The sequence below is a fragment of the Odontesthes bonariensis genome, chromosome 21, assembly GCF_027942865.1.
Source record: "Odontesthes bonariensis isolate fOdoBon6 chromosome 21, fOdoBon6.hap1, whole genome shotgun sequence".
Classification (NCBI taxonomy): Eukaryota; Metazoa; Chordata; class Actinopteri; order Atheriniformes; family Atherinopsidae; genus Odontesthes; species Odontesthes bonariensis.
Genome location: NC_134526.1, coordinates 18,639,410 through 18,666,163, shown reverse-complemented (window position 1 = coordinate 18,666,163; position 26,754 = coordinate 18,639,410). Strand labels below are relative to the sequence as shown.

Below are 26,754 nucleotides of genomic sequence, written 5' to 3'. Positions count from 1 at the left end.
TGATCTTCAGGCCCTCAGTCCATTAAAGACACACTGGTTTTATTTTGGAACTCACTCCGAGGGCTCTGGAACACTTCTGAAAAGCTTCATTTATGAACACAGTGTGGCACTGCATCCACAAGTACAATATCAATCTTTTCCTTTAAAAAAAAAAAAAAAAAACACTTCTCAAACTATCCGTAATATTGGGTGACAAAGGCATCTTTTTATCTGCAGACTCGTTGGCTTTGGCTTCGTTTCTTTGGCTTAAGAACATGTTTCAGCTGCGTGTACACTGCGTACTCGACATGCTTACACTGTGCTGTTCTGGTTAGTTTGACCCCAGCTTTTCCGGGTCCATCCTCATCTGTTATGGGCCTGCTGTGAAAGTGTGTGTCTTTGTTTGTGTTCCTACACTCTCGCCAACCCGCACCGTCCCATTCTAAAAAGATTTTATTATTTCTTCCAGCTTTCCTCCCAGCTTCTCTCTCTGGACAACATGCACACACAAACACTCTCACAGGTTTTACCATCACACAAAGAGCCTTTTTGCTCTCGCTGTGCTTGCACTATTCACATTCTGTGGACCCACGCATCATTTCTACCTTTGAACAGTTTTCGGTATGGTACTGTCCGCATATTTGTTTTTCACAAATGTCCCAAACAGCGGGATATTATTCATGTGATACTGGTGCTCACTACAGGACACACTCCTGCACACAGGAGGCAGCACATGATGCAAAAAGGAAGCTCTTAGAAATGTATCTTTAATGATGATCATTTTTTAAACTGATATCAGTGTGTTTGGACATAACAGCAATATAAACAAACCTGATAACTGAAAGCTTTATACAGGCCGGGAGAAAGGAGAAGGAAGCAAGAACCATCTTTAGCACACTAAAGCTCCATTCGTCTCTATTCGGGGGCTACATTCGGGGCTGTAGCTCAGGGGGCAGAGCAGTGGCCTACTAATTGGAAAGATGGTGGTTCGACCACTGGCTCGTCAAAGCGTCCTTGGGCAAGATACTGAAGATCGTTGCCTAACGATGCATCCATAGGTGTAGAATACAGCACTGACTAAGACATGCTGTATGAGTGTGTGGGTGAATGTGGCATATCGTGTTTAAGCGCTTTGAGTGGAAAGACTAGAGAAGCGCTATCCAATTCCAGTTCATTTACCATTTATTCTCCTATGGGTGTATCATGACGTTATCCAGGGGCAAGATAAAATCAGGAGAAAGTCTGATTTTACTGATTTGGATATTTCAAGTCACTGGCTTGAGCAGTTCAGAGAAGCAATGGATTTGAGGAAACCTCCACAGTCACAATGTGCCATTTCAAGTTCAGAACCTGTCTGCTCTTCTGCACACTTTGTCCTCTGTACCCATAAACTTCTGTGATAACACAATGTTTAATTGGAATAAGCATCATTTCAAAGCTCCAAAATTGTTACATGCCTACTTTCGCCTTGGAAAATGACAACATATACAGTTTGCATTACAAAAATTAAAAATTCATGTTTTCCACTTTTAATATCCATGAAAATATTTGTCTGTTGCTCTGTGGACTGTCAAGCAGTACACTCGATTAGGGACCACTATTTTCTAAAGTGCTTTCTCTTTTCCACATTGCCTATTGAAAAATGTCATAACATTGCATAAATGCTGCCTATTACAAAATAAAGAGGGAACAAGAAACGTGACAACTGATCAGTGTAGCGATAAAGATCATAGGGTTATAGAAATTGTCTCAAAATAGATATAAGCATGGTTTAATCTTATTTTGACATAAAACTAATGACGTTTTGGTTTGTTTTTACTGAATTTGATACAGAGGAGGGGAATTGCAAATGTTAACCATGTGTATCCTACTCTATTACTGGTCACTGGAATGCCATTTACAATAGGCTACTTTATTTGGGTAGTATTGTCGATGCAACAGTGCAAGCAGAGCCATTTCAAGTATCCATATAGCTATTCTGCCATGGATACATTTTTTATTGTCCCCTGTTGTGAAGAGAAACAATTTAACAATTCAATGCAGCGTCCTCATGCAGGTGGTTGCTCTTTGCATGCATGTTAAAATGTTGAATAATTAACATCTGTCACAAAGTTTTCATAAAAATGTTCTGATCCCCCCCCCCCATCTTCCTTGCCTCTTACTCTGCATCTTCCTGGCCCTTGTGGTAAGGTCCAGTCACGATTTACAAAGGCTAATCCAACTGATTGAAACTGTGCCTTGCAAGTTTGTGAAGTGTCTGATCTGAATAAAGTTGAGGGAATCACTGATGTGCATGATGCCTATCTCTGCCAACCTCCCATATAACGTATGCCAGGCATATTTCTTCTTTATGTTTTATTTAGTATATTATCAACGCTATTTCCTCTTTATATCACCACACCTGTTAACAAAGGACCCAAGTGTATCTGCAGGTATACATTGGCAAAGAAGGAAGAAGAAAATGAAAGGACGGTTAGAGGCGGTTGCTTACTGCAGTTAAACTATATTCCTCTACGCAGAGGTCTAAGCCTCCTCACCCCCCTCCTCCCCCACCATCTATCTGTCTTTCTTTCTGTGGCTTCCTCTCTCTCTCTCTCTCTCTCTCTCGCTCTCTCTCGCTGTCTCTCTCTCTCAGTCATCCTCTCGCGCCGTGGTGCTTAGCCTGCGACGTTGGATGGGAAAAAAAAAAGAAAAAAAATCTCCCTCGGACGCATCGCTTGGAAGAGAAATAAGTGAAGGTAATGTGCAACAAATGTTTTTAGATACCTCAAAAATAATTTTGTCGGTAGTTTCGGTTTGCACTGTCGCTGTGATAAATCACATGCAGTGGTTCTGAGCGGCGGCAAGGCGAGAACGCACCTGCCCCTACACCGAGACCAACGCGCTTGGTGCAACAGAGCCTCACAGGGCTGATTTTACCAGGACGCGAAAGCCGCTCTCTCTATTAGTGTTTTATGCTGCCTGTCATTTTTTTTATCTTCTTCTTTTTCCCCCCCGCTTACTTGTGGTGGTAAAGTAGTGTATTGGATTTGATTCTACAACGCACGTATTCCAGCAGGTTTGCTTTTGAACGCTCACAAGAAGTGATTAAATTGGTGGTCATAGATTTAAAGTGTCACATGAATGCAGGCTGGTATTTACGCTGGATTCTGCCGAGATATGGACGGTGGGGCAGAGTAGGCTACGCGCCATGGACAGATGTGAGAGAGAGGATTTAGTGTCGAGGGAGGAATCACGCGGGGGATAAAAACTGGTGATGCATGCGCGCGCGTGTGTGTTCTGGCTTGTTTTTTTTTTTTTTAGGTTAAATGCCCCTGCTTTCCATCAATGCTGACTACTCTGGCACACGAAAAGCGCCAGACTTTCCCTGCATAGAGGGCTTTGGTGTAGGCTTCCTTTAGTTTTTCTGCATGCGTGAGAGATTGAGCAAATGCTTGTCTGTGATTGTGTGTGCGTGCGTGTGTGTGTGTGCGAGTATGTAGGATGAGAGAGGAAAGAGAGGGAGGTCTCATGCCAGTAGCAGCAACAGTGTCCGACTGCTGACCGATGGACCACACAAATTCCGACGCCCACACATTCTGGACTCCCAGGCACGATAACGCGTAGCAGCATTGAACAACATTTTAAAACGATCTGTCGTTGGCTGCATCGGTACCTATAGACGGTGAAAAGCTTTGCGCGTCTTTCAAGTCACATTTGTCTCTGAGAACGCAGACGACAGCGGACAGAGTGCAGTGCTTCAGCACCATGGGCAGCGAATTGTGCTGATCAAAATGGGTTGTCGTGGGTCGTGAGCTCCACATGTCGCGTAGACCAGATGGTTAAGACATGCTGACTGTGTGCTTGAACCTGATCTGTATGCAGAATGTAAGTACATGATGTAAAAACGCAGCACATTTGAGGAATTGGGTGATGCAGAATCCTAAATTAAGGGAATTCTTACTAAAGATGCAACAGTTTAAAACAAGAGAGCTTAGTTTGGGTGTTTCTGGTGGGTTTGTGTGTCAGGTTTGTTTGGTCATACTGCAGATATTTAGTTTGTATGACCAATAGTCCTAAAAATAGGCATCAGTTTGTTAAGTGGATTCCCTCTTATTGTAAATGAGCTTTTGCTCCAGTCAATGAGGAGAACCTCTCCCATTCTCACCTGTGCCATTGGCCCAATCGATCCAACTTAAATTAAAGAGAAATGCGCAAGACCGGTTACCTGTCAAACTATATGTTCTACATCATTTCCTTCTTTTATGACACTCATTTGCCTTTGACACGATTCATTCTTCACCCACCCAATTTTTAATTTATGCCATGACTCCTGGTGTTGCCCCAGGAGGAATGATGAGCATCTCTAATCGATTGTAATCACATATCAGTGCTATACCGGTGAAACAAGAAAGAGGTAATCAGTACAGAGGGCAGGCCTGGCAGATCTAAATAACAACCAGCTTCCAACCAAAGCCGGTACCTGGTTGCTGTGCAATCTTCACTTCATCAAAATACCGTTGAGCTGCATGAGCCATAATTCCAAGAATCCATAGCATCGCCTTTTAGGTTGAGCTTGAGAGGTGATGAATGTTATGTCGGCAGAAACCTGAAGTGCAATTTTCTTCCTACTTACTTGGGTTTGTGAGAAAACAGTGTGAGCTGATGTGGTGGAGTTTAATGTGCAAAAAAAGAGTAAAATGATAACAGCACGACCGATGGCGGATTGGAGTAGACCCAGATGGTTAGTAGCTTCTGCAACCAAAGAGAAGTTAATGGCAAAAACCAATAGTGCTATTATATTTGCTTGACCCCAGTGCTCAGAGACCAAGACGCTTTCAGGTCGATTGACCTAATTAATTCACCACACACTTGGCTCCTAAAGAATTATAGTTCTGGTTTCCGGATTGGATTTTACTACCATGTTAAGTGCCTTTCAGCTGAGATTTTGTGACAGCACAAATGGCAAAATGATGAAAGAAAAAAAGTAACTGAAAAGGGCAATGGCTAAGAAAATTGTTGTTTTTGATTACAGATGGAATAAGAAAACAGATTGTTGGGAAGGTTACTGATGGCTTAGCGTCCTTTAATTAGTTGCTGCTGTATCTCACTGACTTTGTATTATGTAAAAATACAACAGTGGTCTCCCAATGAACATTGGAGTAATAATATTTTTGTTCCCCCACTGCAAATACCAAAAACACAAGACTGAACTCTTCTATTCCGAAGTGACGGATAGACTGACATAAAATATGACGAAGAAAGGTTATTTTTGGTTACATGCACAGTTTAATCGAGTTACAGTTTGACTTGGCCTGTTGAGTAGACCATCGTCCTTGTCCCCGTATACATACACAGAAGTGAAATTGAGTTGAGGACACTTCTATGCCACATCTAACTTTCTTTCATCGTACATGTAAGTAAAGATAAATTCGCTGAATGGAGTTTGTTTTCTTTATGTAGCCATTGGTTGGCAGTTATTTTTCTCAAGCTCAATGTTTTGTGAAATACCTTTTTATAATATTTATAATTATAAAAGTATAAAACATTTGCAATTCGCTGCAGTGGTTGACCCATCACACACACACACAAATGTCCAGTATCAGGCTGTCCTAAATTGGATATGTTAGATATACATGTGTGCTTGTGATATTCCCAACCAAAGTATATATTTCAGGCATTCAGGGCCAGCTTGCTGGCACACAGTTGGCAATCTTAGATCTGTAACCCTCCGCAGGAGCTCCACCTTGCCTGGCCTCAATTTCCAAGCCACGCCCTTCAAATCGATTTCTGCATCCATCAGCCGGGATTATGCAAAGATCCTGAGAGGGGTAACCCTTGGGAGTCATTCACACTTGCTCACTCCTCCACATCGCATTCTTGGCCGCCGCACACTGTGCTCTTTCAGCTTACCAGCTGTTGCAGTGCTCTGTGCAATCAATACGACAGTCGTGTTTCACAACAACCGTCACTCCTTCACTGCCAGCAACTTGTGGGAGGTCCCCTTGGGCACGAAACTGAGAGACACCGCAGACACTTATTTGCTGACAAGGTTTCAGACATGAAACAGCATTGACAGATTTGAGGAATCTGGGTGTAGTTTCATTAGCTGTACCTCAGCAGATCTGAATGCATTAACAAGGGTAGACCTCTGTTTCGCTATGCATGCAAAGATGAGATGTGAAAGGAGTGCAGAGGGGGAGGACCTGTATGAGAACAGGGAAATAAGTGAAACAAGCATGATACAGCATTACGTTCTTATTAAAAAATGTGGGAAAAAAGAAAAGAATAAGGAGCAAATAATGAGAAGTTTGTGAGAAGCTCTTCGCCATCTTTCCTGACAGCCTGCCAAGTCTCACACCTGACAAGCTAACTGTATTATAACTAGAAAGGTGTTAGGAAATCATCACAAAATCTTGTCCCTAAGTACTGCCAGCGAGGTGCTAGGTGTAGTGAGTTGTGTAGGTGTGTGTTGTGTGCAGTGAGTGGCAGTTGGTGTGCCGGGTGCAGAGTGGCAGGTGGTCGAACATGAGCAACTATAGTCCAGCTTCAGTCCAACTTTAAAAGCAACATGTCTTTAATTTCAGCCTAATCAGTGGGTCGCATATGTGGAATGCTCTTATTACTTTCACAGCCACATGTAGGCCCCAGTCTCACAAGAAAATGTGTAATAGATATGTTAGTCCAGATGTCGAAATCATGATAATGTCACAAATCTAGGGGTGAAACCATGACACGGCAAGAAATCTGTAGGCTTTTGTTTTGTGTAGGGGAGAGTCCAGATTGTCAGATGAGTCTAAACCGCATGATTTCTGATATGAAATTCTGTAGCTTATCTCATCCACCCCTTCTCCTTCTGATAAACAACCAAATCAACAACATGCAATGTGTGTATGTTGTCATGTAAAGCATCGCAGGTGGACAGCGTCCTCCCGAACCTAACCCCAACCTGTGGCAGGTGAAAATGGGTGCGCCCAGAGCTTCTCGGACATCGCATGGTTCTTCCCCTTATAAGCAAAGAGATAAGAGTGTGGAAAATGTTGTCACGGTATCATTTTTGAGCCTTCAAAATGTGTGAAAATGTGACTGTAGTCGGGGCTATAAATTTTGAGATAACAACTTTTGGTGGGTACTTGTTATGTGTCGGGCGGGATTGTGTCGATGAGAACCAATGAGTGTTCAACTTTGTACTCCCTAACAATAGTTTTTTTTCTAATCCTAACCATGTAGATTAATTGTAATCCTAACTGTGCTTTTAACTTATAACCCTTTCCTATTGTGGGTGGGAGCTAAGTAAAAAAGTGCTGAAAATATAGTGCAAGATAGGATTCGATCTTGCAAGCTCCTGCTTGAAGGTCAGGGGTTTAGCACAATTCAAAAAGCCCCTCCTGCTCTCTAATAAATTGTTTGTTCTTTTTCAGTTTTGATACTATTAAACAATGTCAACTGTTGACATCATTGCACCATGAGGGCCAACGTCAGCTATCAGGAGTTGAAACATCATCAGTAGCTTAACGGAAGCTGTACTGCAGCAAATAGTTGAGGGAGGGGAAATGTGGCAGAGGGACTTTATAAGGCTTTATCATGACATTTAGTGCATTGTGCCTTATTTGTTGATTGTACGTTCTGCAAGGAGTTCGAGTCGCTAGTATCGTTCCATGGCAAGTCTGTGGCCCCTAAATAAGGTGAACAAGCTTGTCAAAGAGCTAAATCCAAATTCATGAATTAAATAAACCCACAGCAATTTCAAGCACAGTCATCCAGTGTTGCTACTACATTCGTAACTTAGGGCTGTTTGACAAGTGTAGTGACAAAATGGTGCAATGTGGCCTGACGTTAACTAAATGCTTTTGACAGGGAATAGCTGTTGAGAGGAAAGAGGGTACACGTCTGTTTGAGGGAAGATTTTGATTCCTCCACGCTGACAAACTCGCACAAGTTGATGTGTGAACAAACAACTACATCCCCCTTCAGGATATAAATATATGCATCTCATCTTTTTGGGGTATGTCTAAAAAATTCCACATTAATACACACTCACACACACACACGCACACACACACTCACAGACACACACACACACACACACTCACAGACACACGCATACGGTTATTTGTCAACGCTGGCAAAAAAAAATCATAATCATATTTATATAGGCTCGCACTACTTTGTTTTGCTGCGTTGAATGTTTGAATCCTGCTTTCTCCAAAATCTGTGTTAGGAATTTTACTGAGTGAACTATATTGTATAGATCAGTCAGTTTTTTTTTGCACTAAAACAAACCCAGATGACATGCCTTACCCTCCACCTCTTTGACCAACCTGGCAATATGGCGACCAATTTGAGCAGCAAAACTTCCCGTCTCTGTCCTGCTCTGCCGGTGTAGGTGCTGCTCTGCAACACTATATCACCGCCTGCTCAGCCCTAACACCACCTCTTCATCCACCTGCAGGCTCTGACTGATGGTATGATATAATCACTCCCTAATGTCTCTGTGCAAACGTTTCCTACCAGGAGTGATGAGATCAGAGAGTGACTGTAGCCTGCTTTTATTCCAGTCCTGAGCAGCGTGCCTGCCTTTAAGCATCAGAACCTTATATGCAGTATGTCGGTGATAAGAAGAGCTTGATGCAAGAATTATTTTGTGCATTTAGTGACTGATTCACTAAATCACCTGAGCAATGAGGAGCTGAACACGACTCACACAACATGAAGCCGCTACACCTTGGCTCTTACTCACATTTGTCAGTGAACAGCAATGCAAAGTTGTTTAAACTAAGCTGACTTCATGAAAACTTGTTCGGGAGGAGATAAACGTGTGTCAGAGGGCAGTTTTTAAACTAAACTGGAGCCACTTAAATATATAAATGTGATGACTGTAAACTCCAAATTCTAGGTGAATCCCATATATCTAGTCACATGATCTCCAAAATGCAGACAGTGTCAACATTCGTAAATGATAAACATACACAGAGCTGACCCACTGGCAGATGATGAAGCTTTTGTACTGTAGTAGTCTGCAGGTGTGTTGATCAATGCATGTTACATATGCTATGTGTTCATTTTTGTATGTATTTGTTTAGTGTTTAGTGTGTGTGTTTGTGTACTGTATGTGTGTTAAGTAAGGGACGCCATCTGCCATGATCTTTAGTCTGTGCCAACCCCCCACTGCCGTTAACCCACACCCACATACACTAAATCCTTCAGTGTTTGACTTTGATGAGGAGAAATGAAGTCTTTGTGGATGCATGGTTTGTGAAAGCGAGGCAGAGGATACGCTAAGAAGACTGGGAGTGATGCAACGAGCAGTGACTGTCAGAGGTTAACGAATGAAAAGAAAGCTGTGGTATTTCTGCCTGAATGTTTAACCTCTGACCTTGTTACTCTCACTTTAATTGGATACTAAACATACTGTCTTCTCCAGTATGTCACGCACTTGGAGCGAAAAAACATTTTGAAATATTCACACACATACTTGCACATGCGTACCAAATGGATTTTGGAATAATGCCTTTTTTTTCTGACTTGCCCTAGATTTATTTAGCATCTGTGCCACACACTCATCTCTCTCTGTTTTATCACTTAGCTTTGCCTCTTACACACACACGCTGACACTTTTCATTGCCTTCTCTCTTGTAGCCTTCCTTTCCTACTCTTTATCTATTGCTCTTTTTCTCCTTCCTTCTCTTTGAACTGACTACTAAGATCTGGGTATGAATATTTTAGCTGTAGCCCACTCTGCATCTGCGAGAGTCAACGCTGTACATCTACTGGCAGTGTGTGTGCCTGTGTGTATTTACAGCTCGATGAATACACGCTGCTGTGTTCTGCTAAAGCATCTGTTTGTTTTATAGTTAAGGCCATGGCCAACAGAAACTGATAATTGAAATCTCTTTGCCAAGATGTTCACAATCCAAATCTAATCTCATTTTTTTCATTGTCTACTTTGTTACTTTTTTATTACATAATAGTGTTGTGTTAATTGCTGTACTCACCAAAAGGAACTACCTTCTATCATAAATTTCATAAATTCATAATTCCAGACTAAATATTCAATTCACAAGAAAAAGAAGGTTGAACTGATGGTTGAATAATGCGAGCTTGAAAACATTGATTAGTAAGTCAAATGTATACAAACAACATGGCTTTATGTGAAAGACATTTATTGGTTTGCTCAGATATCTACCGGGGTTAGCTGGAAACTTTCTTGTAAAACATTTGTATTTTCGGATTGGTCGGTGGGTCACTGAGGTGTCCAGTGGGCCCTAAGGACGTTGTTAAAGAAAACATAGCGGTGACCTAAGGCTGTTAAAATTCAATACACATATGGTGAGGAAAACTGACATGACAAAGCTCACATATGTGACAAAATTCCCATAATACACAGCTGTATGATTGCAGTGAAAATTTAGATTCGCACATGTTTACCTTGTAGGATGAGGTATTTCCAGGCTGTGTCTGGATAAATCACCTATGCGTGACTCGGGCCAGAACAGTGGTTTATGGTTTATGCCAGGGTATTAGATATTAGATTTGCAGACCTAACCTGCAGTCTACATGCAGAGCTTTTGGCTGCTTTCACTTCTCCCATTGATTTTCTAATATGACAAAACACTGACGGTGTGTGCATCTATGTGCATGGCATCTTCATTCATATCTGAATAGCTTATGTTTGACAGACCTCTTGATTTTTTGGTCAGGTTTCGAGGCTGAGAGTCCGTAGCCAGAAAGACCAAACTCTAAAAAAAAAGAAAGAAAGAAAGAAAACTGTTTACTTCAAGCAATCAATAGACCAACAAATACTACCTCTGTCCTCAGTCAATAATAATATTGACTGTGGTACATCCTCTGATAAAACAAAGCCAGAGAAGAGAATTTGTTCTTATTCATTGTCCAAAACTTCGCTCTCTCTTTTTGTCATGCAGGTGTGTTATCATGTCAGAGCTGAATCATACAGATATAATTTAGGGCCCAAACACAAGAAGACATAGGCTTCTAATATGTGCACAAGCCTGAGCCAAACACACCACATTGCACATAAACGCAGTGACACATATGTGCAGTGTACTCTTTACACACTCCTCCACCTGAAGGGATTCTTTTCTATAAATGTTCATACTACCATCTCCAGCCATACCCTCAAGTGTGTGTGAATGCGTAATTTGTAAGTGCATGTGACACAATGCTTTGAAGGCAAAGACTAGCGTACTCTTTAATTAGTAAAAATAAAAAAAAAAGATTATTTCCTCACAGTACAAGACTTTTTGTAAAGAGCTAACAAAGAATGGGATTCTTTTACTGAAAGGAGAAGGTTTTGCAATTGACAGACACTGAGAGTGGGGACGGCACAGTCTTCTGAGGCGTGAAGATGCATTTTTCTTTCTTCCTTTGTTTCTTATTCAAGAGCTCTCTGTGATCATGATTCTTAAAAAGTCCAGGTGTTGTTGTTTTAATCGACATAAACGAACCACTGCATGCTTGGGTTGATGATGACAGTGAGCATACTTGTTGAGAAGTTTTAATGTTCAAGTCTGGACTAAGGCAATTGGTAAGTGAAAAAATAAATAATATATATATTTACATATATTTGTATTATCATTAAAAAGGGTTAGGGTTTAGCATCACACTACATAATCTATAGTGTACAGTACATCAAAAGCTCACAACCCTACCAGGAGCATTTTAGGCAAAACAGCCTACACACACAACACCCACGTGCCTTAAATTAAACTTTTGTTGGAGGAAAAATAACTTTGCAAGACATGGATGTGGAAGCAGAATTTTGATCCTTTCAGGCACAAAGAAATGTCTCAAATGCTTGAAAACGGAGCCAAAGTTTCTCCTGCTGGGTTCCTGATCCAGTTGTGACAAACAATTGCCCTAATGTTTCAGATTTGCCAGAGACACGTGGTTTCATTAATCCTTTACCACATGGCTCATTTTTGGCCAGTTTCCATGTTTGGATGCATACAACTACATAAGTAACATATGGTAAATTACAGCTCCCATCCCCTAATTATAAACTCATGGTGGAGTTGACACTCAACTCTAACCTTTAATCCTTTGATAACTGACTGTATAACCTCACTTAGTAGCACAGAATTGTGACTTAACAAATGTATTGTTGACCTACAATCATGACTGTTGGACAGATTGTAGCGAAAAATTTAAATGAAGAAAACTTAAAAGCCTAAATCCGCAACCTGTAACCAATCAATTTAATATGGAATGTTAAGTTTATAAGTTTTTTTATGATTACTATTTAGAGTAAATCATTTGCTTGACTCAGGAATACATCTACTGTATTATCAGTTTAAATTCTCCTCGTCCTTATTCTAGTATCTTGTCTCTGATTGTGCAGGCAGACTTCTCCCTCTGGCAAAATGCATTTAGAAATTGAGACTTAAAGATGGAAAAACACTGCTACAACACACCCCTTGCATTATGGCTTTTGTCAGAATAGAAAAACCCATGCATGATGTTTACAGATGAACAGCCAGTCGCTACAAAGTCACTCGTGAAAAAGAAGTGCGATTGGTAGAGATGATTGGTAACCTGGTAAATTCCAGTGCAGAAAATATGCCAGTCATACAGCTACCTTTAACTGTGAAACCCCTGCGTGAAAGCCCCTCACAACAGGAGAGGGCCACCTCCATGCTTGACCTTGCCCTTATCACACCAGTTATACTGCATGTCCATGACTCCTGACAGTTTTAGTTTTGTCTGATCACTCCGTAGAGCAGGGTCCCATAACACAACAGACCTGCCATTTTTTTTCTGATTTCTCACAGTCTGTATTGATACATTTGCTCCTGTTTTCATCAGTACATCTCAGGCAGTGAGGCCATTATTTCTCCCTGCTGTTATTTTTCAAATGCCTATTTTGAGAAAAACGCTGTTTTTTATTCCACAGCTAAGAAGCTTACCCGTTCTAATAGAGTAACTACTGCAAGTATGTAAAATCTTTAATCAAACCACTTTTTCCATCCTTATGTTTTGAACTCTTTGCCTTTTATGTGCAAACACATGCATGGGCTGGACTTATATGTGTATCACATATCAAGCCGTTTTTTGACAATTCCGTCGCTATGCAGTCAAGTGGCTTATTTTAAAAACATCCAACACTGTCACTGTGTTAGGGCTGTCACTGTCATATAATAATGTCACTCAGCTTGTATGGAAATGATTAACTGTTTTCTGCCCTACATACTGCACTCTAAATAGCTATGATCTCATATCAGAAATCCTACCAGCCACTCTTGGTGGTAAAGCTGTGCTCATAGTATCTAAGTTCAGCCATCTTAGCCCACCACACACAGTAAGCAAGCCCGTTTATAAGAAACGTTCAAAAACTAGGGTCAACTGCAATTTCTGTCAAGCTTTGAACATCAGTTCTTGTCCTCCAATTCTTTCTCTTTCTCCCACATATTCTTTCTCATCCATATGAGAAACTCCGTGGCTAATTTTACCCAGCAGTACAAAGGGCAGAGGTGTCATGAAAGAAAGACAAACAAATTGATGGTGGACATACAGATAGTATTTTTTATCAGCTCAGTCTTTCTTAATTTCTGATCTTTTCCATCTATCATCGGTGCGGTTAAGTAAGAAATAGTGGGAACACTGACAACATCCCATCCCCTTACTCCAAGCAAATTCGAAAAATCCCCCCTCTGAGTGCGAATTTATTTCACGGTGTTGTGTCATAGTCAATGCCACACATAAACTGCAGCCATGACATCTTTTTAGACGATTACGGCTTGAGAACACAAATGTCCAAATCCGTCACGGTTGATATTGTGGGGACTTTTACCCAGAAAACTCCCACAGTCAAACTGACAGTTGAGCCCATTAGCAGGTCATTGTCCAGAAACTTCACTGAAGCGTGTCTGCTTTCTGATGATCGTTTTCTTCTGATATATTTTTTTTCCACTCCTGGGTTCAAATGTATTAATGCAACGGCAACAAAAAAACATAATTACAAAAAAAATCAGAAGCCTTGTCCGCCATCCTGGATGTGCTCTGAACAGAATTTCTGTGACAAATTCTTTGCATAATTTCCTGTCTCGGTTTGTTCCCAGATAAGGACTTGAAATGACTGTGGCTTTTTTAAACACAACATTACGTAGTGGAGTCTCATAATGTCTTGAAATAACATGCCAAAACCTTTCAAACAACAGAGATGCAGTTAGAAGCTTTTTATGTTACGTACACACAAGTTCCCTTGATTAATGGAGTGAGCGTACTCACACCACAATGTCTCACATCCACTTCGGTGCGCAGGTAAAATTTAGCAGTTTCACGATAAAGGCTCAAAAAACATCAAATGACTTCACTTTTTAGGGCACACACTCATTTAATACCTATGTCTACCTTTCAGACTAGTAACATTCCTAAATATTATGTCAACCTGTTATGCATGCTCCATTGTAGAATTACTACGATTTCAAAGCTCAAAAAACAATGCACGTTTCCCATGGTAAATTGTAACACGCTTACATTTCGGATTATGTGAAAATGATGTGATATTGCACAACTTGTATGAACTACCTGTTGAGGAGGAGATGTTTTTATTTTATTTTATTTATTTATTTTTATTGTTTTAACATTGTTATTGTTTATTATTGTTTTTACATTGTTCTTATGTTTTATGCCTTATATTTCGTGTTGTTTTTCATGTACAGCACTTTGTTTCAGCCACGGCTGTTTTAAAGGGCTTTATAAATAAAGTTGAGTTGAGTTGAGTTGAGGGTGAGGACGGATATTGGCGTTGCTCCAAAGACCGTCGTGGAAGAGAATCAAGTTTTTCTCCCATCTGACCTACTGCATTCCAGCTGCTTTTCACTTTTTCCTCTTGTTAGGTTTATACATGGTGAGGGGGAGGTATTGATAAGAATATTGTTAGGACTACATATAAAAAACACAAGTTTTAGCTTAACAATTAATAAATTAGGCTTTCATGATTACATCAAGTCACCCCACCCACAATGATATCCTCCATGCAAAGAAAATTGGAGAGTGAAGAAGAGAGTGGAAACTGCAGCATATGGGATAGATGAGTGGTAGTGTTAATCAGAGAATTTCCAATGTTCATAGAATGGTGCTGAAGTAATTATTCATCATCAGTCATTGGAAGCCAATGCTTTCCTTGCTTTTCTGCTCCTAAATTGTCTTAGTTGAGAGGACATGCATGTCCTCCGGTTTTCACCAGGATGAGACTCTTGCTCATGAGGCTACTTAATGTTCCTGGGCTGCTTTGAACAACCATTTTTGGTTGACAAGCAGGAAATTAAGACAGAACAAAATAAACTCCAACTGCTGCTGAGTTGTGCCATTTTGAAAACAACCAACAGCTAAATGTTTACACCTTCCAAACACGCCTGCCTTTAATAGATGACGGCACGCAAATGAAGTGCTTCATGTGGTTTTGACACAACATGATGTGGAACTAACATGGCGTGAATGTGCATGCCCACGGCCGTCCTTCCATCTCCAGCTACGTCTATCTACCTCCTCTTTTTGCTTCCTTCCGCTGTACAATCATGCCAACAACAGTTGATCTGCTTATGATCACTCCTCCTTTCCCTCCCACTACCACGGCAAGAAGGCTATGATTTTCTAAAATCTGCGTACATTTTCTGTTTTACCCATTTGTGTAACCGACCCGGTAGAGCACGTGGAGGCTATGAAACTGCTGACCGCACCTGACTATGAGTAAGGCCATTTGTGACTGATTCATTTCAGACCTTTTTATTGTGTCAGCAGCTGTTTCACTTTGATTTGATTATGAGTGGGTGAAGGAGAGCAGGACTGGAGAGAAGAGAGACACACAACGTACAGAGTGAGAGTAAAATTTTAAGATGTAAACTGCTGCGCGTGTCTCAACTCAAGACATTTTGGCAACAAAGGCAGGCTACTGAACAGCTCCACCAAGTGTTCATTTGTAAAAGAAAGACAAAACATTGAAGATAAAGATGAGCATTAGGAGCTAATGGATTTAAGTTGGTCCATTCCTCTCATCAGCAAACGTTCTTTTGCAAAGCTGCGTCAATAACTTTCTGAGTAACCTTACTAACAAACAGACCAACCAAACCCACAACATAAACTTGTTGGTAGATGTGATCCTAACGAACCAGCTTCAAGTCCCTCTGAGTCCCTCTGTTTATGTCTGACTGAAGTTGCATGAGCAATCTCAACATGTTTGACTTTTTCAGATATTTATGTGTCTTGTATATGCAGCATTTCGTCTTTTCAAAGTACACAGTGGAAGCTGAGAGAGGATTCTGGCATGGTGCCCATCCATTATTGAGAATTCCATTGAGAAAAGTTAGGAAACACACAACCATACTGGCTTGTTTGGGAGCGACAGACAACAACCACCCTCTGTATTGTTGGATGATGAAATTTAGATGGAAACATTATGGATTAGTTTTACATCTTTGGTCTGAGTAAAGTTTCTCGATGTGGGGACGCCAAGCTGTAATTTAGCCTTTTAAAAACATGCTTTCCTGGGTTAGTACCAAATGTAATCAATCTTGTGTATATGTCACTCACTTATTCATAACCATGGGTCATCAGGCTATGTACTCTCAAAACGTTTTGATATTTTATCTCCCTCAATGCACTTCACGTGTGGAACAGTTCCTAAATTTAAACCCAAAGTGTGCAGAACTCTTTGGACTAGGGCTGATTGTCATTGATCCGAGAGGCACCTCTGAGCTTGGCTCACTGGAAACCAGCAGAACGCAAACTTTGAATAACATGGAAATAGACACGAGTTTGTCACGTCACAGAAAAAATCTGTTATCCACCACCCAGCCAAACCAGACGATTAAAGGTGTAATGCACTAAACCAGCAGAATCTGACTCCAATGTAAACCAACAGTGTCCATCAGAAACCTTTGTGCCACTCCCCCATTTCAACTAATACCTTACTCACTGTTTGTAAAAATAAAAATGTAGTAGCAGGAAAAAACATCCTGATTTAAAGGTTAGTACTGATATGATTATGCCATGCCATTAACTGTGATTAGAATAGAAAAACTTGACACTAATCGGGAGAGTGTTAGGCTTAGCCTTTCTCCTTTTCTATTCTTATGTATGAAGATGGCAGTTGTTAAATTAATACGTGTGTGCAACTGCTCTCACCATGATTTCCTCGCTGCTTCCTGTTGTAAACAACAGCGTGTAAAAGGGGATGTATCTGTGATGATTAATACGATATAACGAAATCTATATGTGTTTTTTACATGGCGGTGCAAAATGGAGAGAAAAACAAAAACATTTAGGTCTTTAGCTCGCAAGTGATAAATTATACCAAGTCAATAAAATGTCTTCATTGCAATTTTCTGAAAGCTTCCAGTTCCAGGAGCTTACAGCTTTTATTTGTTTAAACTGTGTTAACTTAAGTTTTCTTAAAGTGCGAAATGACTTTTTAGAAATACCATTATCAGTATTTCAGTATCAAACCACAGCTGAACAAGTTATCAAAATGATCACGATAATTTTTGATACGTTGATGCTGTAACCAGCTGAGAAGGGAGCAAAACCTTCCAAAAATCCTCGGAAGATCCCCTCAATCCGTTGTTGTCTGTACCGCTGTACCTACATCTCATTTCAATATTTCATGTAGTTCATCCAGTTTTACAGTGCTGACAAGAGTCAGCACACCAGGACATGTCATGCCAGACACAGATGGAGTCTAAACCTAAGATGAGTATTGCATCAACCCTAAAAAACTCTATTACAGATAAAAAAATTAAAAGAAACAAATTTAAGATAAAAAAAGATAAATTAGCATTAAAATCTAAGAAACCAAAGTGCAAAATAAGCCAAACAAACTGCAAGAGTTTTGACTTTGGGAAGTGCACGGTAAAATCAATTGCTTGAAATATACTAATATTTTTGTTCATCCTCATGCTTTGGCTCAAAATCACAAAATGAATCAACTTCTATCTCATGTCATTATATTTAGGCAATATGAAATAGCAGCTCAAGTTCATTTTCAAATTCTGGCATTCAGGGCAGAGGCATTTCTGTGACAAAGCAACAGCTAGCAATAGTTGTCAGATACCAAGCTGGGTGACATGGTTGGCTTGGTCAGGCCAAATCCATTTTAGGGAGCAGTTTCTAGACTTAAAATGCGAGGAGCAGCATCGTCTTGACTCACCCAAAAAAATTCTCAACATGAAAAACTTTTTCCTAGTCTAACCCCACACTTCAAAACAAAGTAGTTCTCAGTCTTTTAACATTATTTAAGCAAAGAAATTCAAATATGTGTAATGTGTTTCCCACAAGATCTCTTGATTATTATTTACTGTGGCTTTCATGAAATAAAATAAAAAGTACTTCATTAATCTAAAAGGGAAATTACAATGTTGCAGTAATTTCTCTTTTTCATTTTCTAAATGAAAAGCCATTACATATGGTTGTTGGTGCTGTTATGTGTTGCAGTAGAGCTGAAGAAGCCCTGAACACATCTTATTGTGTAATCGCTGTGTTGTGATATGTGCAGTATTGTTCTTTATGTTTATCATCCCAGGAGCATTCCTCTTTGCACATTCTGCTCCAGGGGATCCATAGCAGTTTCCAGCACAGAGCTGGCTTTCTTTATCAGTTTGTTCATTTTTTTTCGAGTCAGTTTGCAGTCTCCACAATTACCCACACTCTCGTGACTTTTATTAGTGGTAGTATTAATTTAGAATACCCATAAAAATTTCCACTGCAGAGTAGCGCATCCCTAGCCTGACTACGTCATACTCACGATTCTAGTCAGAATGTGAGTCTGATACCGCTCAATAGAGATTTGAGTATGGGGCGTGTTTCAACCGAACCAGGAGAAAAAATGCCTCTTCGCTCAATTGGATAGACCTACAACCAATCAGAGCAACGTAGTATGTGACGTAGATTAAGCAACACACACTTGTTGTAGGAAAGACGGCAAAAACATCTTTTCTATCGATAAAAGCCTTTATCGCGTTCCTCTGTTCGTCTTTCAAAATGAATGCAATGTGGAGATCCTGTAGAACAGACTCGATGGCAGAATCTGCACACCCCAGCTCTCCAGCAGCAGCCGTGTTCAGCTCTTTAGTGACGTACTCGATAATGTCCCTGTTGATCATCTGTCCATTATCGTATAAAGCCTGCCCTGGCAATCTGATTGGGTCGACCGATTCTTGGTCGGGCATAATGATTTCCCAACTGAGCAGAGCCAGACCGAACTTCCCGACCAAAACTTTTATGGGCGGGGCTAAGTTCGGCTGGCACCCAGGCTAGCGCATCCCCTCCTTCTGCCGAAATATAGACACTTGGGGGTCAAATTGTGTTTCCTACATCACGATTGGTCTGTTTTGACTAAACAGTTTCATACATGTGATTTACATATTGGCTTTAAAAACGCGATGCAAATCTCGGTAAATCTCCATCCTGGATGATTTGGAATCATACATTAACGAGGGCCCAGAAACAACATCTCCACACCAACCAGTAAGAGATCCCGTTAGTCCATCTCTCCCCAAAACTCTCATTTTAATTGCCACAAACAAAAACCTTTCTGAACTTGACTTAAGAATCGCTCTAGTCAAAGTGCTTCATAAAGAACGTCAACAGCTCCGTGACAGTATGGACTTTAGCCTAGAACAAATGTCCGCAGGAATTCAAATCACTCCAAAACTCAGTCTCCACGTTTACAGACCAACTCACCTCCGTCATTAAAGAAAAACAAGGTAACGTAAGAAACAATACTTGACTTACAAACACGCTGCATGAGACAACCTTGTTTTTATCCATACTCGCAGAGACAACACCCAATGAAAACGATGAACAGTTAATCAAAGAATTTATGACCACTCACCTCCAAATCACTGTTCACAAGTTCGCTTTCCACCAAGTACACCGCATCGGACAGAAACAAACCCAACAAACAAGCACCCACGACCTAGCTTTGCAAAATTCGAACACGATAAACAGAAAAAACTTGCACGGCATCACGGCAGACACCTCAGAGGAACCGATTACGGCATCACCGATCAATTCCCACAAGACGTATTAGACAGACACAGGATATAATAATATCAGATCAGATGACGGAACATAAAAGAAGCGGGGAAAAAAATTACTGTTGACAAACTGTACAATGATTGCAAACCTTTTCCGAGATGTGAAAATAACCCCCAGGCTATTCTGAATTTCCCTTATCATCACTACCTTTACTTAACTGATATGGATTGGCAAATATGAATTTGTGTATATGTAAATATTTAAAAGCCCCTTGGTCTTGCCATGTCATTTGCAGTTGTGTATATTTTTCCCTTCATTCTCCCTTATTGCTCTCTTTGTCACTGTTATTGTCTACTTTCACTCCCACGCACCCTGTCCTGTCCTTATCTTTCTCTCTTTCCTGAACTACTTTCATTTCCAGCATCCTTTACCTTAATTCCCGCATCAAACACACACACTTTCGGACACACAAACACACGCATTCATACATGGACAAACACTAATTCGACAGCAACTTTTTTTTTTTTTTTTTTTCACAGATCAGGCGAATAGCAGTCTCCCATCATGACATCCTGAAGGTTTGTTACTTGGAATTGGCACACAGTCAAAGATACTCAGAGTTTTGAGTCACATGAATAAACTCAAAGCTGATACAAGAAGACTTTAACCATACATTCTCTGCTCATTTCAATTGAAGCTATATTACAACACAAGTCTATTGTTTTCACGCATAATAGCACCATCACTGATTCGGAAGGCACATTTATCATAAATAATATAACAATAAACAACAAACCAATTACTCACATCCGTTAATGGCCCAAATAATGATGACATATCCTTCTTGCATAACTTCTTTGATTCAATTTCTACTTTATGTGATTCTCCAATAGTCACTGGAGGAGATTTTAATACAGTTATCAACCCATCACCAGACAGATCCAACAGCATAACTCACAATCCACAGAAATAATTAAACAGCATATGAATGATTTCGGTGATTGGCGTCTAAAACATCCATCCATTCTCTTTTTTTCTCAAAAGTTCAATACTCCTTCTCCCATAGCGACTTCTTTCTCACCAATAACTCAATCTTTTCTAAAATATCAAATACAGAAATACACCATACAAGTTATTGATGGGAAGTTTGGCTCTTTTCCGAGAGCCGGCTCTTTTGACTCGGCTCCCAAAGAAGAGCCGGCTCTTTCGACTCCCGAACGGCTCTTTATTTAGGATCTTTTGTAGCCTTTATTTTACCTTAACTTTGCAAAAAAAAATCATGGTTTATGTGTTGAAAACCCTTTTGCTTTCAGTGTTTTTATGAGAGACCTTATAATTGCCTAATTCTTTGCATTTATTCTGTGACAAAACAACTTTTATATTTGTTAATTTCAATTAAACTTTTTTATTGCACAAATTAACAATAAACTTCAAACACATCCACAGAACAGAACCAAACTCAAGCTAACATTAATAATGTCCTCAATTAAACTTTTTTATTGCTCAAATTAACAATAAACTTCAAACACATCCACAGAACAGAACCAAACTCAAGCTAACATTAATAATGTCCTCAATTGAACTTTTTTATTGCACAAATTAAAAATAAACTTCAAACAAATCCACAGAACACAACCAAACTCAAGCTAACATTAATAATGTCCTCAATAAACTTTTTTATTGGACAAATGAACCAAAAAATTTCAAACAAATCCACAGAACAGAACCAAAACCAGAACCAAACTCCTTAATTCTCACGTGAATACCGCATGCTGGTCGCCATGCTGGCCAATCATAACAAAGCTCTGTCAGAGCTGGGACTGAGCACTGAAAGTGAAACCTAAGCAGCGAATGGTAAAAAACTTGGAGTCGGCTCTCACTTGATGCAAGCCGGCTCTTCTGATTCACTACAAAGAGCCGGCTCTCAAAGCCGATGCTTGTGCGCATGACCCATCACTAGATCCTTACCTGAAACATCAATCCCCCTCATAAAACAATTACCAGGTGGCCATTTAATACCTCCCTTCTTAAATATCCTAACTTTGACATATACATAAAAAAAGAGTGGGCATCCTTTCTTGAATTGAATGATTGCCCAGAGTCAACACCTTCACTTCTTTGGGACACAAAAATAGGGGTAATAAAGAGAAAAATCATCTCTTACTCCATACACAAGAATAAGAAAGAGAAAATGAAAAGGAACAGCTAATCCGACACAACTACCGTAATCCAAACAAACCGATTTCAAATGAGCTGCAGGATTACAGATTAAACGAAAGAACAATATTTCTCCTCCAAAGGCTTAGAGGCGAACAATTTGAACATAGCAATAAATGTGGAAAATACTTAGGCAACCAAATCAAACGAAACAAAGAAAAAACAACTTCAATGATAAGAAACACAGAAAGGAAAACCTATATGAAAAAATAATTCGAATTCTGTAAGAGTTCTATGATAATTTTTATACACAAACAAGCAGCCCTAACTAACAGGATGCTGATGACTCTTTAGGAAAAATTGATTTACCACAACTCTCCCAAGACCAAATAGGCAAGTTCACAAATCACTTAGAATATCTGAACTTTATACACTTAAAGCTGCCGTCGGCAACTTTTTTTTTAGTCATATTAGCTTGAACTGTCATGGGATTCTGAAAGGAGAATATTAAATAGGCTGTTTAGGAAAAATCCCGAATTCTGTAGCTCCCTCTGAAGCCTGTAATCGTGCTTGCAAAAATCGAGCGCTCCCGGCTGTTTTTAACCAATCACGTTAGGTTTATTATTTATCTATTATCTGAGCAGAACAGTCACCAACCACGTCTTCCATGCTGAGCGTGAGTCTGCCCCCAGCTTGTGTGCGCGCACACTGGTGTGAACTCACGTGCACAACCTCGTCCACAGAGGGGGAGGGGTTTGGGGGGTGATTCGGAGCTTGGTAGAGGTTGGGGGAGGGACCTGAAAGTTGTATCAGTTCGAATTTTCCGACTTTAGACTCGCAATTTTGAAAACCTGCCGACGGCAGCTTTAAAGCGACACTATGCAACTTTTTCATGGTCATAAAATTGCTTGGCAATCATCAGATTGCTTGGCTGACCCGTTCTGATGAAAACGGTGACATTTCCATCTCCATCTGGTGGCCCTAGCCCGAAACAGCGCTTGCAACTTTGCCTGTGGCGCCGCGTGCTTTGTTTACCTCTGGAAGTCTCGCGACACACGAGAGCCGAGAACTACTGCTTCACGGCAGGTCTAAAGGGCTCTGAGCCGAGCCAGGGAGCCTGATAAGACACACCTCTCTCCATTAGCTGTCGACGGCTAAATTGAATGTGGTTAGCTTCTAGAGTAGTAATATATAATATGGCTAGACTGTCGCCTTATTTTCTACGGAGCTCCCCCTACAGCTTTGGGGTGTGTATTGCATGGTAAACAAACCCCGTATTACTGAAAGTTGCATAGTGGCACTTTAAACTTAAACTAAATTACTTAATTTATTATACATTCAGATCAAACTAGTTTTATAAAGGGAGGGCACTCATCTTAGAACTTATGAAAACTATTCAACATAATTGCTTATGCACTGTATTCTAACCAAACAACAGAAATTGTTTTAGAAAAAGCATTTGATAAAGTATTGTCAATTCCTATTTTCAAAATAGAAAAAAAAATTGGTTTCGGTGAATCAGTTTTTCACAAGGTGAGGGTTTTATACACATCAGTAATGGCCACAATCCTGGTTAATGGACTAACATCATAACGCTTCACTTTGTACAGAGGCCCAAGTCAAGGTTGCCCACTCTCGCCATCTTCATTCGCCATTCTCATTGAACCACTTGCTACAGCTATCCATCAAAACATTAACATAACTGGAATCCAATCCCAGAGCATACATCAAAAGATAAGTCTATATGCAGATGATTTCTTACTTTACCTACAGGATCCATCGTCATCTCTGCCTGCAACCATATGCAACCCACTATTTTCTATGATCCCCATCAAACCTCCGCCTTTATGGTTAAAATCTTTAGACTCTATTATTTCCTAAGTTTTACTGGAAAAACAAAACACCCTGTATCAAATTAAGCAATTTACATAACAAACAAAACACAGAAGACTTGGAAGCTCCAAACTTTCTATGTTATTTCATCCCCCTTCTACTTCGATACATCCATAAATGGATCCACCCTAATTAGTCTGATGAGATCTGGATAGACTTGGAACAAACATTATGCCAAAAGAAAGGAATATCAAAGACTTACCCTTTATAACCCGTTCCATTATACAACACCCATGCTTCAAAAACCCGATCACAGCTCCAACTCTGAGAACCTGGTGGGACTTTCACCAGATCACGAACACAACAATGTCTCCGAATAAATGTTCACCTGTCTGGAACAATCCAGATTTCTTGATAAATAACACAACATTCTGTGTCTCTTCATGGACTGATAAAGGTATCATACATCTCAAACACGTGTTCCCTAATAATTCTCTGTTACCATTTTCTGATCAAGTCCAAAAATATGGCATTGGAAAAAGACCTTTTCTTCACTACGTTTGACCCAAGCTGGACCCCAATCTGACCCTATTTGACCCTATTTTGGTTTAAATCACATCATAAACAATTTGATCTCAGTTTTCTTACTGAGTGAAGATACAACTTAGATCCATGATCAGTGAGGTCTGACCACAACAAAACAGGAATCAGACATTACCTTATAATATGTATATGTATACATACATTATGGATGTATAAATAATGATTAATACAATACATTTCATAGTTGATTATCAGATTACATGGTTACAACAATACTGATTCGTTAGTCACATTTTTGCGAGATAAAATCTGCACTATTAGTGCACGTGTTTTTGGTGTCTGCAGGATGCATGTATAATGCTCTTTGACTGAATCGCTGTCACTTGGATGTATATTTGTACAGTGAATGAGAGCTGATAGGAAGTGATGTCTGTGATTTTTTTTGTTGTTGCTGTTACTTGTAATGATCTTATACAGAAATAATTTTCCATTCATCGCAAGGAAGAATGACAGGATCAGCCCAAGATTATTGCTAAAAATGAGATGTCATGCTCAGCTCTTCCTAACTGATTTGAGAGGTACAAGGTTCTGATGGGAGGGAGGGAGAGAGAGAGAGAGAGAGAGAGAGAGAGAGAGAGAGAGAGAAAGACAGAAAGAGACAGATACAGAGAGGCAGAGAGGAACAGCTGAGGCCAGCAGGGATAGACTGAGAAAGAAGGAGATTGTGTATGTCACTTACTCTGATGGTTATTTGCAGAAATTGTTCATGGCAAATGTGTTGTGTGCTGACGGCTGAAGGGATTTTGTAACAGGTATTCTGCTATGTGACTGAAACAGAGCATAGTTAGCACCTCGGTGTATATTGTACCACTTGCAGATCGAACACTCTTCTGATACATTATCAGGAAAAATTGTCATCATTATCTTTTGTTTTTTTTGCCAAGAGGTTTTAGTTTGAATAAATTACAGCAGCTGAACAGTGAGTACAACTGAGTAGAGAAATAAAAAGAACATAAATTATCTTGTGAGATAGATAGATAGATAGATAGATAGATAGATAGATAGATAGATAGATAGATAGACTCCCTGTTGCTTTTTTAGTTTCTTGTAGCCTCAGTTGTGTTATTTATTATGCTTGCCATGAGTCTACTGTGCATTTCTTGTTGTAGTGAAAAGTCAGCATCTTTCTACAAGTCTTCTGCCCACTTAAAGTTGCTCATGTTTTTCTTTTCTGTCAGACTGTAGTCTCAACTCAGCTCTAATTATCTGCCTATCCACTCCCCTGCTGTGAAAATTTCCTTTGAAATCCTCCTGAGGGATGCATGATTTAACCTTATTTTTCTATTCTTCCACATTAAAGATAATTACATTTTACCAGATGACATTTTAGTTTGAACACCAAGTATATTTGTTTCATCTCTGCAAGGAATATGTTGGCTCTGTCTGTGTTCAGATGCACAAGCAGCTCTAGAGTCCAGCTTTTAGATTCTGAAACTGGCCATTGGTGTGAATATCTGCAGAGCCGAGGGTTCCTATGCATGGGCATGTGGACGTGGTCATTCTCCTACAAAATCTCTTGTTAAAACAAACGTCTATGTTGTAGCACAGACCTACTGCTCCTTGTTTTTTTCTTTTTTGTTTCTTTGGGTTTTTTTTTGTGCTGTATGGTCCTTTTCTGAATGGTGGTCCATTCGGCCCATACAATTACAAATATTTGGGTCATCTGCAGAGGGACCCGTTGGACACAAATTGGTGCTGATGGTGGAATTTACTCCATATAGGCCTTACCCATGAGTAGATTCACAAACTGTAAAAAGGCAGCTGTGGCTCATGTAGAAAAAGCATTGTGTTCCTCCACATGCCAGAGTCTCCTTGGGCAAGACTGTGAAACCTTAGTATTGCTCCTAATAGCAGTTCTGTTGTTACTGGTTGTCACACTCAATTAATGAATGAGAGACGAAAAAACTACCTAAAAATCAATCTGTATTCATCCCGATTGATTTTTTTCTTACGTTTTTCTGTATTACAACCTGTTTTTAAATTTGATTTCACATATTTTCCAAACCGCTGAAGCCTATTGCAGCTGCCATCAGGCGAGGTCCACGGTACATCTTGGACAGGTTGCCAGTCTATCACTGAGCCAACACAGAGAAAACTAAGCACACATGCTCACACTTACTCTTACAGTTAATTAAATCGCAGATTAACCTGATGCATGTTTTTGGATGGTGGGAGGAGTACCCAGAGGGGGCCCATGCGTACAGGGCA

General features: G+C 40.0%; 1 protein-coding gene across 1 annotated transcript in view; it reads left to right on the top strand.

Moving 5' to 3' along the window:
* The first annotated feature begins 2,607 nt into the window (after positions 1-2,607).
* elfn2b (extracellular leucine-rich repeat and fibronectin type III domain containing 2b) overlaps positions 2,608-26,754 on the top strand; it is a 71,058-nt gene continuing 46,911 nt past the window's right edge. The window contains exon 1 of the mRNA XM_075454359.1: positions 2,608-2,717. The gene's annotated coding sequence lies outside the window, so the exon portion shown is untranslated. The remainder of the gene's footprint in view (positions 2,718-26,754) is intronic.